Source organism: Lathyrus oleraceus, chromosome 5 (genome assembly GCF_024323335.1).
Source record: "Lathyrus oleraceus cultivar Zhongwan6 chromosome 5, CAAS_Psat_ZW6_1.0, whole genome shotgun sequence".
Lineage (NCBI taxonomy): Eukaryota > Viridiplantae > Streptophyta > Magnoliopsida > Fabales > Fabaceae > Lathyrus > Lathyrus oleraceus.
This window is the reverse complement of record NC_066583.1, coordinates 9278274-9293148: the sequence shown is the minus strand read 5'-3', so window position 1 is coordinate 9293148 and position 14875 is coordinate 9278274. Positions and strand designations below refer to the sequence as shown.

General features: G+C 39.1%; 1 pseudogene; it reads right to left on the bottom strand.

The window, feature by feature from the left end:
• Window positions 1–11500: 11500 nt before the first annotated feature.
• LOC127078431 (SWI/SNF complex subunit SWI3D-like) lies at window positions 11501–13752 on the bottom strand (annotated as a pseudogene).
• Window positions 13753–14875: the final 1123 nt, after the last annotated feature.

Below are 14875 nucleotides of genomic sequence, written 5' to 3'. Positions count from 1 at the left end.
ATTGTCTCGATGTTTGCATGAATCGCAAGTAAAATTTATTTTAAAAATCAGGTAAGGTATGAAGAATTAACACATAGCAGACAAATAGTATAATGTTTTGTTTTTAATGCTCACTAGGTAGGGTTTCTGAAAGACACAACATTGAAATATCATCAAACTCATGTGGTGTCAAAAGCTTCCAAGACTTTCTTGTTCAACTGTCACGAGAGCTAAAAATTATAAGTCAAAGTTGTTGGAGTTCAACAATGAACCTCAATCAACAATGGATAAGAGGAAGAAGATGATGAACAATTGCAGAGAGAGAGAATGAAACATAACTAACTTTTTCAAAATGCAAAAATCTGAATTTTGTTACAAATAGAACTTCATTTGAGTTTTATACAATGGCTCAAATAAAACTCAAATTCAAACTAAACGCAAATGCAAACTCAATTGAAATGCAAATGTACTAAACTAATTTGAGATGATTTACATTTAACATCATCCCTTAATTCATATTAAAGTTTAAACATCCACAACACCAATTCCATCCCTCATATTTATGAATCAGTTTTGATTGTCTTGGTTAGCACATCTCCAAGTTGATTTTGAGTACTAACATTAACAACCTCAAGTACTCCATTTTAAACTTGATTGCGCGGAAAATGGTACTTAGTATCAATGTGTTTGCTTCTTCCATGCAACACTAGATTCTTAGCAAGACTTATGGTAGATTTATTGTCAATCATCAATCTGACTGATTTGCTAACCTTGAACTTCAGTTCCCGTAGCAAATTCATCAACTAAACAGCCTGACAAGCAGAGAAAGCATCAGTTATGTATTATTAGGGACCAATTAGTACTACTTTTTATATATTTTTATTGGTCCCTTTTACCAATTTTTGATGTAATTACACACTTTTATTCTCACAATTTTGTATAAATGCAATTAGGTTTAATTTATGTTGTTTTGAGTAGTTATTTCACATATTTATTAGTTTTGTAGAATTTTTGGACAAGAAAGCTTTGGAATGCATAAACATAAATTGGAAGAAGTGTTGAATGCAATATGGAGGCCTATTTTTGAAGAATTACATTTGGAAGACTATTTGGATGAAGCTTGCAAGGCAAGGAAGCTGAAGTAGCTTCAGTTCGCGCCGCGAACCTTGCGAATCCAGCAAGCTGTTTTAACCAAGTGTGTTGTTTTCAAGGCCAACTGTGTTTGCCATTTTTGTATCTGTCTTAGGGGGGCTTTTCAGCTTTAGATGAAAATGAGTATTTTAGGAAAGGTCAACCCTTTTTAGAAAACAGAATGGAAATTGTTCATTCATTCATTCATAGTTGGAGTTTTTGTAAGAGAAAAAGAGAGTTTATTCTGAAGGAGAATTGCGGTCCAAAACGCAGCGGAAATAAAAATTTTCTCCTTTAGAGATCCTTACGAATGGTCATGGTCAGTGATAGAATATTTACCTCTTGTGACGGTTGAAACCTTTGGTGCAGATCTCTTGTGACGATCAAAACCTTTGATGCAAATCCACGAAGCGATCACGAACGTTGAACGATGACAACGTCTCTACTCAGTCCACACGAATGGGTTCCTTCAATCTCAGTGCTAGCTGGTACGAATGAAGGCTTTGAGTGAGAGAGAGAGAGTGATAGAAAACGAAAATAATGCAACCGCCTCAAATGCTTTTGCACAAGGGTTCTATTTATAGAACCACTTGTGTGGGCTTCAAGCTAAAAGGCCCACTTAAGTGTATTTTGGCCCATATCTTATAATATGCCCAAAATCACTTAAGCCCATGGTACCTTACCATATTTCGTATTCTACTCAAGTACACCGTACCTTACGATGTTCTATAATTCACTTAAGGGCACCGTACCTTACGGTATTCCTTAGTTACTCTATCTCTCATCAATCCGTCCTTTGTGTGTGACCTTGTAGGTTTTCGCGGCGTTGGCAATTATATTAAATCATGTATTTAACATAATAAACAGTGAGCGGTATCTAGCAACACATCACTGTTACCCAAGACACGAAAATGTCATGTGATCTGACAATTCCTTCTGTGATAATACTTATGTGTATAATTACCCTTTTGCCCTTATGTCTATATTGAACACAAGGTATAGACCGTGTCATCCTTGTCCAGTTCAATATTGGGCCCGTAGACATTTATCCTGTTATGCAGGATGGGCAAATTCCATCTAGGTCACTCATGTCCCTCAGCATGCTTCGTGGAGTACCCATCAACTGTCTTTATGGTTATCCAGTTACGGACAACGTTGGATCAGCAATAAAGCACTCGACTCTACACCTAGGATCCATAGTGGTTTCAGGTCGAAGAGTGGAATACACTATTATCACCATGAGAATAACTTATGACACTTTGCATAACGTTCTATATAGTATTCTCATAGCGGGTCAATCCGGTATAAATATTACTCTTAATATTCATACCTATGTTTAAGACTTAATAACTCTTTATCCATGATCCATGAGATGTGATCATCAGTCTACAAACATAATAGTCTTAATGCTTTAATGTTATCCCATTTCACACTAAAGCTCGACTACGGATACTTTAAGAACAACGCCCTTATGTTTAATGTGTTCTCATGATTAAGTCACACTTAATACATTAAACGGACTATCTATTCTAGGGACTTTATTAATCAATCATAATAAAGAAAAAGCCTTTTATTAATTCGATACAAGTACCAAAAAGTATTGGCCTCTAGGGCTTACACCAACATATTCTTCCATTGCCTTTTGCTTTCCAAAATGATGATGAGGAGCTAAACCCCATTTTGTCAAGATTGAAGGTAGTAGCTATTCTTATTTGTTTATGTATTCCATTTAACTCTTATATATGATGAAAGATTGTTGATGTATTGAATGATATTTTTGCCCTAAATTGAATATGAGATTTAAGTAGTTGTTGAAAGAGATTATTTAAGTCTTGACATAAAATATACTTTCAAGTAGTGAATAAGTTGTAGAAATAGATTTATTCACTACTCTTCTTTTGTATCAACCATTAAAGATTGCTATATTGATAGTTAGGTGGAGAAATCATCTAAAGATTAATATAGTGATTATCACAATATCATTTAGACATAAATGATATTGAGAGGATACTAGAACATCATCAATAATCTTGAATCTATATAGTTGTCATAAGGAATCATAAGAAATTTGAATAGTGAACTCCAATCTTGCCAAGCCTTTTACATTTGATTAAAACTATTTTATTATTTTAGTGACATTTTACTCAAAAGATAATTTTTCAAACAAAACAATTTGGTTACTCTCTAGACTTATAACAATTTGGATTATAGAACAGCGGTAATAACAACCAATCTCTGTGGATATGATATTAAAATATTTGCCGAAAATATACTTTTCAACAAATTGGCGTCGTTGTCGGGGATTGGTGTTCGATATTACAAGTATTGCAATAATTCATTGTTCTAAGTTTTGTTACTTTTATCATTATCCCTCGTGTGTTTCACTTGGTTTGTTAGTTTTGTAGACTCTAGTGCATGCGAGGAAAAGCTACCGAGGAGCAATTTCAATTCGATCCCGAAATTGAAAGAACACTTCGAAAGCTCAATAGAAAAACACGAAGAAGAAGGAAACTAGCCGAAGAGAGGAACCGGAGAGAAGAAGCATTTACTTTCGCACTTGTTCAAATCGAAGAAGTGGTTGTAGAGGCTTGTGACGGAAACATGGCGGATGACAATCGTATCGAAATGTCCGCTAATAGTCCAAGAAGGAATGCTCAATTTGCCCGTGGAGGAAGGAATACGGAGATGAAGATCGGAATCCTTCAACTTCTTTATGCAAATCCATTCACCGGAATGGACCATGAAGATCCCTATACCCATCTCATCAAATTCTATGAGATTGCGGGTTCTACGGGAATTGATGAAACGGGTGAAGAGGCATTATTCAAGAGGATGTTCCCACACTCCTTGGTGGGAAAGGCAAAAGAGTGGTACCTTGATCAAGCACCAAGAGTGATGACGGATTGGAATTTGCTAGAAGAAAAGTTCTTAGAAAGATATTTCCCTCAATCCCGATTCATGGAAGCCAAAACGGCTATTGCGGTATTCACTCAAGGAAGCAACGAGTCTTTAAATAAGGCTTGGGAACGATTCAAGTCAATGTTGAGGAAATGCAAAGGTCATGGTTTTGATGAGCTCACTCAAATCCATATTTTTCTAAATGGGCTCCAATCAACTCACAAGACACTTTTGGATGCTACCGCGGGTGGCTCTCTTATGTCAAAGAATGCGGAAGAAGCTAAAGTCATCATTGACCGGATGGCACTTAATGATCGTCAAAGTCAACATGACCGTAGCCCTTCACAATGTAAACCGGGAGTTCTTGAGTTAAATACCAATGATGCCATCCTTGCTCAAAACAAGTTACTCTCTCAACAAGTGGAGTTTCTTACTCAACAAATGGCCAAGCTTCCACAACAAACGAAGGAAATTCAAGGGTCTCAAGTTCGACATCAAGTAGCATGTTGTGAATTATGTCAAGAAGATCATCCAACCGGTTTTTGCCCTCCACTAGAAGAAGTGAGCTATGTGAACAATCAAAATCAAGGCTATCAAAGACAACCTCCTCCCAACAACTCATATCCAAGAAACAATCAAGGTTATCAACCATCAAGGTTCAACAACCAAAATTTTCAGCAACAAAGTCCTTATCAACACCCAAACTCTCAAGGACAACAATCGCAAGGAGGAAATTCAAAGCTAGAGGACACTCTTCAACAATTCATGCAAGCTTCCATGGCAAATCAGAAGAGTAACGAGGCAGCGATTAAGAATCTGGAAAATTAATTAGGCCAACTTGCGAAACAATTATCGGAACAAACCGCGGGATCTTCATTTTCTACTAACACTCAAACCAATCCAAAAGAGCATTGTAAAGCAATTGTCACGAGAAGCGGTAAAGAGTTAACAAGTGGAAAAAGTGAGGAAAATACAGTAGAGAATGATATGGACGTTGTGCTGGAAAACGAGGATGTGGTTTGTGGAAAGAAGAAAGTGGCAAGAACTCTTCAGTTCGCGCCGCGATCCCCCTTCGCGCCGCGAAAAGAGCAGGAATTGCCAACAGAGCAGCAGATTGAAGTGGAAGGGAAAAAGGAGGCCGAACCAAGAAAGAAGAAGAAAGGAGAGAAAGGTGTGAGCGTCGTTCGAACCCAACATCTACCTTATCCGCATGCACCATCGAAGAAGGACAATGCTAGACATTATGCACGGTTCATGGACATATTCAAACAACTTCAAATCAATATTCCATTTGCCGACGCATTAGAGCAAATGCCACGGTATGCAAAGTTCATGAAGGATATTCTTACAAAGAAAAGGAGACATGTGGAAGACGAAACCATCTTGCTCGATGCACGTTATAGTGTAATCATTCAAAAGACTCTTCCAAGGAAGGAATCCGATCCGGGCCGAGTCGTTTTACCGGTAACCATTGGAGGCACCTACATTGGTAATGGTTTGATTGACTTGGGATCTAGCATCAATTTAATCCCCCTATCCATTGTTAAAAGATTGGGAAATGTTGAGATCAAATCTACACGGATGACCTTACAACTAGCCGATAAATCTACCACTTCACCATATGGAGTTGCTCAAGACATGCTAGTGAAGGTAGACAAATTTTTGTTTCCGGTAGATTTCGTGATAGTGGAGATGGATGAGGATCGTGATGTTCCTCTAATTCTCAGAAGGCCATTCATGAAAACAGCCCGGATGATGATTGACATTGATGATGGATTGATGAAAGTGAGAGTGCAAGATGAAGAGGTGACCTTCAATCTCTTTGAAGCCATGAAGCATCCAAATGACAAGCATGATTCTTTCTGAATCGATGCAACCGAAGAGGAATTAGTGGAGGTCGCAAATCAAGTTCATATTTCTAATCCTCTAGAAAGATCTCTTATCGGAGCCTATAATATGTTGACCGAAAATGAAGAAAAAGAGATTGAAGCAATGTTGCATGAATTAGAGTCTTGTGGGGAGCTTGCTTATCATGAAGAAACAAATGAAGACTTGGATGTAACAAAGAAAATGGAAGAACCAAAACTAGAGTTGAAAATGCTACCTTCACACTTGAAGTATGTGTTCCTTGGTGACGAGTGTACTAAACCGGTGATCATTAGCAACACCTTGTCCACAAAAGAGGAATACAAATTGATACAAGTGCTGAAAAAGAATGAGGGTGTAATAGGGTGGGTGTTATCCGACTTGAAGGGTATTAGTTCAGCTTATTGTATGCATAAGATCGTGATGGAAGAAAATTTCAAACCCGTTGCACAACCTCAAAGGCGTCTAAATCCATCGATGAAAGAAGTAGTTCGGAAAGAAGTTATCAAACTCTTGGAAGCCGGAATGATTTATCCTATCTCCGATAGTGAATGGGTGAGTCTGGTACAAGTATTTCCCAAGAAAGGTGGCATGACGGTTATCAAAAATGATAAAAATGAATTGATTCCAACAAGAACGGTAACCGGGTGGAGGATGTGTATTGACTATAGAAGGCTAAACCAAGCTACAAGGAAAGATCACTTCCCACTACCTTTCGTGGACCAAATGTTGGAAAGGTTAGCCGGCAAAAATTTCTATTGTTTCTTGGACGGGTATTCGGGGTACAACCAAATTTCGGTCAATCTGGCGGATCATGAGAATACGGCTTTTACATGTCCTTTTGGCATCTTTGCTTACCGAAGAATGCCTTTTGGGTTATGTAATGCACCAGCAACATTTCAACGGTGTATGCAAGCGATATTCTCGGACTTAATAGAAGAATGCATTGAGGTGTTCATGGATGATTTCTCCGTCTATGGATCATCTTTTGATTTGTGCTTAAAACATCTTGATGTGGTTTTGGGAAGATGCGTGGAAACCAACTTAGTGCTCAATTGGGAAAAATGCAACTTTATGGTCACCGAAGGTGTTGTACTCGGTCACAAGATCTCCTCCGAAGGATTAGAAGTTGAAAAAGCTAAGGTGGAAGTCATTGAGAAATTACCACCTCCAACAAATATAAAAGGAATAAGGAGCTTTCTCGGACATGCTGGTTTCTACCGGAGATTCATCAAAGATTTTTCAAAGATAGCAAAGCCATTGAGTAACTTGCTCAACAAAGGTACTGTCGCAGCCTGAAAAATACAGTATGCGAAAAAACAACCGGCGAGAAAGAAAATGACAGAAGAGTCGCCACCGTGCGTTATTTATCCCAAAGGAGGGAAAGGAAACGCTCGAAGTAAACCTGAAGAGAAGGAAAGGAAAAGACAAGGTCTCGCAACCAAATCTTGGGTTCGGGAGTCGATTATGCGAAGGGAAGGTATTAGCACCCCTACGCATCCGTAGTACTCTACGGGATCCACTCTTGTTGTTTCTTGTCTAAAGGGTGTGTGTTATATCTAATGTACTATTTACTAAAAGAAAGGGGTCGAAGAAATGACTCGCACGGATGTCGCATCCACTGCATATGTATCTCATCTGAATATGAGAATCAGAGTCTTCGTAGCTCGGGTACCTATGGGTGAAGGATAAGTGTGCTCGCTAAGACGTCGCGTCTTATGCCTACGTATCTCATCGGGAATGAGAATCAGAGCAAAACGTAGTTCAGCTAACTACGGAAGTAAGGGTCTCGATTGCAACTAGGGCAAGAGAAAAGGAAGGTCTCGATCGCAACGAGGGCGAGAGAAAAGATCGCAACAAGGGCGAAAGCAAACAAGGATTAGTTGTTAGTTGTTAGTCAAACTCGGCAAGACATCGCATCTTGTGCCTACGTATCTCATCTGAACATGAGAATCAGAGTTGCCGTAGTTCGGCTACACGCACGCCAAACAAAACAAGACACCTACACACAAAAAGGTGGCAAACATGGAGCCCGACTGCCAATCACTGGACTTACATCAGCATCCGAACCAAAACGCACACAAAAGGGCAAACGTGGAGCCCGACTGCCAATCACTGGACTTACATCAGCATCCGAACCAAAACACACACAAAAGGGCAAACGTGGAGCCCGACTGCCAATCACTGGACTTACATCAGCATCCGAACCAAAACACACACAAAAAGAAAAAGAAAGGTGCCCGGAGTGGTCTCGCACGACCACCTGCCTACATACCTCGTCTGGAACAAGGATCAGGGCGATGTAGTTCCCCTTCATAGGGGTTGCCATCTGAATATGGGCTTAGAAAAGGAGGACACCAGTTGTGTCAAAGGAGAGTGGGCGATGTGTTCACGTCCTAGCAGTAGGTGTCGCAGCTCGCTGAATCGAGTCTTAGGCAGTTACCTCTTTGCAATAGAACGGACTACATGCCACAAGATCGGAGACGCTCGGAAAGGTCTAGAAGTGGGGAAGCTCTGCCCTAGAGTTGTCATGCAATATGTACTTAAGTGTTTAGGATTTACAAATGGGAATATCTACCTAATGTTGGCATGCAAAGGAAATGGGAATTCTACCTATGTTATCATACAAAGGGTTCTATCTAATGGGTGCTACCTAATCGGAACAAGAATCGACGAATGGAGCAAGGAGAAGTGTTAGGGATAAGGGTAGATGGCGATGCATGAAGCAATCGACTTACAAGGTTGATGGCGATGCATAAAGCAATCGGCTTACAAAAGGGTGGATGAATACGTGCTGGTTCTGTTAGGTTTTGAAAAAAAATGATTACTCGACGTTGGATCGAGGTTTTGGTCTTGTTTTTGAAATGGTTATCGGGTGTTCATTTTATTTCTTGTATTAACAGATGAATAAAGAATGAAAGAATAAATATTATACATTTCATGGGAGAGGGATACATTTGTTATGAATGGGGGTTGTCATGGCAATCACACAATATAAATATATGCCTCATACATCATACAAGTAGGCAACAATTAATCAAACAAGTAAGATATAAACAAGTATATAATCAAATCAAATATCAAAGAATGAAATAATGAAACAATAAACAATGTATGAGTGTAAGTGCAAGGGAACCGGCTCATTGTAAGAAAGCCCAAGAGTAAGCTATGTGAGGTTGATGACGATGCTTAAAAAGCAATCGACTTACAAGGGTGTAAAAAAAATGGGCTCGATATTAAATCGAGAAAAACATGATTTTTATAGTTTTAAAATGGTTTCGAATTAAAATAGAACAACTTTACATTATTAACAAAATGAACATATGAGTGTAATAAAGGCATAAACATAAAAAGAAACTAAAATGCTAAAAGAAAAAAATAATATAGCTAAAAGAAATAAAATGCCAAAAAAGGTCACACATGAGTATTGAACCCTCCCCACCTTATATTATGCAACTACCATCTCTCCACTGGGCCACTCAACACTATCTGCTAATGAGGTACTACCATAAATATATGAACTGGGCTGACAAATTTATAACAAAATAAAAAAAAAAGGCAAAATAAACATTTTTATGGTTTTTTATTATCTCTGTTAAAAGCTAAAATAAAAAAATAAATAATAATAATAAAAGAAAATAAGAACATATACATTTTTCTGATTTTTGTGTTAAAAATGAAATAAATTAAATAATAAAAGAAATTAAAAAAAAAAGAAAAAAAACAAGAAAATGGAAACGGAGAACACAGAAGCAGCTTCATCGTCCTCGTCCTCCCCATCTGCTTCACACAAAGAACCTCAACGAAATCTCTCTTCGCTCTCGAAAACGCTCATTAACTCTCACAATCTCCCTCACACCAAACCTCACATTTCTCTCAATCTCACAATCGCTCGTACCTCAGCATCTCACTCGCATCTTTCCGTCTCTCACACGAATCCCTCTCTCGCTCTCAACGAACCCCTCTCAATCACTCTCAGCTCTCACAATATTTTCAACAGCAAGCGCATGAGAAAGATAGAAAGAAAGAAAAGAGAAGTACTTACAAAGTGTCACGGCGGTGGCGGTGAAGAACGTACAGATGCTGGCCTCCAGGTAATCAATCTTGGGATTTTTAGGGTCTCTTCTCAGATTTCGCCTCTCAGTCCTTTGTTTACTGATTCATTCTCCCTATTTATATTCTGTGAATTAGGGTTACAAATTGGTGCCCTTGTGTTCAAAAGGAGTGCTTCTGCAAAGCACTTTGGATGCTCAGACACAGAATTACCCTATCCATGTTAGATTCAAGAAAAGGTATCCTTCACAAACTTTCTTCTCTGCTTTGACCTCATACCAATTTGGGATGTTTTTGGACTTTGCCCTCTGACTGTTGGTTAATGGTTTTGCACTTTAGGTTTTGCAAACTGACTGATTAATGTGTTCCCCCCTTATTTTTTACCGCAGTAAAAAATGGTGAGCTTGGTTTGACTTGGGATAATGGATATTTTGAAGAGTGATTGTTAATGGTTTTAATGCATAGACTGGCTGCAGTAGGTGACATGATAAATTGGAATTAGGAGATGAGGTTATCAGATCAAAAAGTAATCTGCTGAAATGGTAATTGTTAAAGGCAAGTGTGCTTGTGCTTTGGTTTTCTTTGAATTGTTATGGCTAAAGTTAGTGGTTGAAGAATGATGAATGAAATTGTGACAGACGGTTTTGTTGTAGGTTTGGAATAAGATGTTGTTTTGATGTGTGTAGCAGCACGAATCAAGATTGGCTCAGGGCAAGGTCATGGCCTGCAGCAGGTTTGGTATACAATGTGGCACAGTCATGGGGTGGCAAGACAAACAGGGCAGCTGGCTTGGGTTAGCAACATATGTTCTCAATGGAGAATGGTGCTGGTGTGTGCAGGTTTAAAACCAGTTGGATTGGTCGAAAATGGTTATGATCAAGGTAAACTTAGATATTAGCTCATGTTTTGGATTATGGTGCATCATGATCATCTTTCTATTGGAAATTCATGGCAATGTGCTTGCAGGCTGCTGATGCTTCATGGCTGCTGCAGGAATCTTAACGACAAAATGTTGTTCGTGTGAGACCAAGACCAAACTCAAGCACCATCTTTGGTGTAGGCTTGTGCTTTTCTGCATTGGACCGTTTCTCATGCTGCAACTTTCTATGAGCTTTTTTCATCATCATGAACTCAAAGCTAAAACATGTGGGAATGTCACAAAGGTCGGGTCAGTTTTGTTCATATTTGAATTGATGGCTCTTAATGCCTGAACTGCTGTATGTGACACAGGCTTTGGTGTTTGGAACATGTTGGTTGCAGGGTGTTGTGATTCTTGGAGCAGGTTTCAGTTTCGTGTGGTGATGTTGGTAACATAGGTTTGGTTCAGTGTTTCACAAGTCTTTTTTCATTTCTTTTGTTGCAGCAAGCATGCCTAGATTTGGCTCATCATCACAGCTCAAAGCTTAAACAAACTTTGACTTAATGATGCAAGATTAAGGCATGTTTAGCCTACTGTTTCCATAACTGGTTTTTGGTAGTGCACATGGATGAACTCTGTGGAAATGTTCTTCCAACTCAGCATAGGGTAAGTTGTTATGTTAACACAAGTTGGCGGCTAACTTCAACTTTTACTTCACCATTCCGCTTCTGTTTCGATAGGTAAAGACCAAGGTATTCCGCTTGAGCGCCGAAACCTTACACTGCCATTTTCCTGATGCTCTTCCATCTTCTGCAGCAGTGAACTCAGTTCCTCTAACTGTCCATGGTTTGTTTCAACTGGTTTTGCAGGCTGTTGCTGCTGCTTGGTGGTAAATTCATGTTTGCTTATTCCAGACAATGCAACTTCAGGGGCATCATATCCAGATCCAACATTATGGTTCAGTGTCTGCTCTGCATTTGGAATATAGCTTGCCAATTCACAATCTGAAAGATGAGGATTAAGCTTTGCATCAAGTAATATATTGGCTAATTTAATATTCTTATGCACAACTGATGGAGAACAAACTTCATGCAGGTACTCTAAAGCGCGTGCAGTTCCCAAAGCTATCTTGACACGGGAATTCCATATCAATGGTTTACTGAATTCATCGGACACGTGAAGGAAGTCATGCAGATCAGCAGCAGGTTAACTCCATTTGGTTCAATACTTCATGGCTTGACTTGTGTTCACGGTAGATTGGTCATTGACACACACATTCATGAATTATGCATTGATGCTTCTGGTTGGTTTTGTTTATGATGTTACAATTTGGACTTCATACTGCAGGCCAGGTCCACTTGTGTAAGGTTGGTTGCATTGATTTTTTTTAGAAAATTTACATGACAGTTCCTAATGCAAGTTTGATAGAGGCTTTATGTTTATGATTTGCTACATGACTTGGCCTAAATGCCTTACCAATTACTTGATGTAAACTGATACATTGCAGGATTACTTGGCTTCCCTGGATGTATGTCTGTTTGGATGATTTGTTATACTGCATTGGTTTGCTCCTCATGGCTGCATATATATTCTGCAGACGTATCATGACTTGGTCTCACTGCTTATAGCAAGCACTCATCCTGATTGGTGTAGTATGGGTGTATTTGCAGGCCTGCTATTGCAGTGATTTGGCAAGGTTTGGATTCAAGTTTATATTGTTATTTGGATTGTTCATGCTACATGTGCAAGGGATTGGAATGGTAGGTCATGAAATTGGAACTGACTGTTGTAATATTGTATGTTGTTGCTTGCAGGATTTGCGGTGGTTCTTTGAATGATGGCAGGTCAGTGGTAGGTGGTGCACCTCTGGATGAGGAAGCCTGTATACCAAGGCGAGATGCAATTATCCTAGCACGTTCATGGTAAAGCTTATGCCGCGACTGCTCTAAATGCTCCTTTACTCTCATCACCATATTCTCCATATCATTGAAAAAAAGCCAACTTCATTTCCAGCTTATGCAACTGCTTCTCTATCAATGATGAAGTGAGTTGTCGGATTTGATCTTCTTCTTGATTTGCTAGAATCTTTGCCTTCACTGCTGCTGCCGCCAGTGTAGAAACAGCTGTGCGTTTCAACTTCTCAAAGCTGCTATCCTGTTTAGTCTTTGTGCCATCATCTTTCACTTCCATAACATTTCCTGCATGATCTTCAACTGCCCCTGTACTTGCACCATTTTCAGCACCCAAACTCGATCTAATTGGATGTGAAGGTGACATCATATCTACATCCTTTTGTGTCCCATTATCTTGGGAAGATATTACTGGCTGGGAGTCAATCTTTGCTGGCAATGAATTAGAAACTACATCAACATCCATTGCAGAATCTGTAGTTATATGAGACTCCGAGACTGCGTTTGTAGATAGCTGTTTTTGAGGCTTGCTGTCATTTGAGAGCATAGAATCAGACACAATTTCATCATATTTTGGTGTCTCTACTGGCCTAGGTAGCTCAACTGGTAAACTGGATTCATTTGACTGTTGAACTCCATTCTTTTCAGATGGATGAGAATCAGACACACTTCCTTCCTTTTTTAGTTCTATAGGATGGCAAGGTTCTTCATTTGAAGTTCCTTCTTGAACCTCCTCAGAACCAGGTGGAATTTTGGCTTTGGATGTTGAACCATCTGAATCATGCAAAGTATCCTGAGCCTGATCATTAGGTGCCTTTGAAATGCTGGGATCATCACAATTGTCAAGCCCATTCTCATGATTAATCATTGCTTGCTCCTTTGAAGTTGATTTTTCTGGGAGTCCATCTGTAGAAGCCAGGTGTATCTTGTCTTCTGAAGCATCAATTGCAATTTTCGTTTTCTGGTGATCGTTTTTTCTAAATCTTTATCATCTAACATTGTTGTATCCTGTTGTACATTTTTGTCAGACTGATCTTTATCTTTCTTGAATGTCATTTTCAATATGATGCTAACACCACAAAATATCTCATCACCGTAATTTTACAGTTTCAGATGTTGCTCAGTCAAGCCCATCTCCATAGTGCGAATCAGACATGATTTTAATATCTGTACAAGCTGTGCTTTTTGCGACGGTGTCACACGACAGCATATAGTAGTCCTTGACAACACTGCCAGCTCAGTGAAAGCTTTGCGGTAGTGCTTAAGTGCTATCCCAAGAGCCCATCCATCAACAACAAAAGCCACATCCTTGGGCTCTGAGGTAGTTATCCGCATTGTACGAAGCACTCTTTCTAAACTTCTACAAACTTCATCTTCTGTTTTTCCATCAATTAGTAGAAGCTGTCCCTTCGGTTCTGGGGAAATGAAATTACATGACCGGGCAATTTGCATTGCAGTATTCTGTTTGTCTCCTGTTAGCATCCAAAAATTTATTCCAGCTTTCCTTAGTGTTTCTATTGTTTCAGGAAAAAGAAAAAAGGAAGTGAGCTGACAGGGATAACATCACCAAGCCTATGATGAAAACAAACTGGAATATGATGCAAGTGAGATATCTTCCCAAGTATGAGTCACTGAGAAAAGCTCCAATTAAAGAGAAGAAATAAGTGGTTCCCATCCATATGCTAAATGTGCTTGCTGCCTCAACATTAGTTTGTTTCAATACTAATTTTGAGAAGAGAACCAAATTTGCTTCAATTCCAGAGAAAGCCAATGCAATCAGTCCTTGATTCACTAACAACAACGATGCACTCCTCCATCTACCAGTCCTAGCTTTCAAAGCAGGTTTTCCATAAAAAAAACAACGGATTCATCTCCTGTGCAAGAATTGATACACTTCTCCTCATGCTTGTAAACTTCAATAACCTGAGAGTTAGAATCTTCTTCGTTTCCGTCCATTGTTCGTCAAAGACTGCACTAGATAGGGTTCAGGGATGCACAGAGGTTGCGTTGACTTTGGTCAAAGTTGACCAAAGTCAACAATTGGTCAAAGTTCAATTTTTTGTATTTTTTCTTGTAAATGGATATTCAATGGAAAATTATGGGTGAATTTTTTTGGGTTTAATGAATTTGGTCAAAGTTGACCAAAAAAGTCAACTGTTGACCAAAGTCAACAATTGGT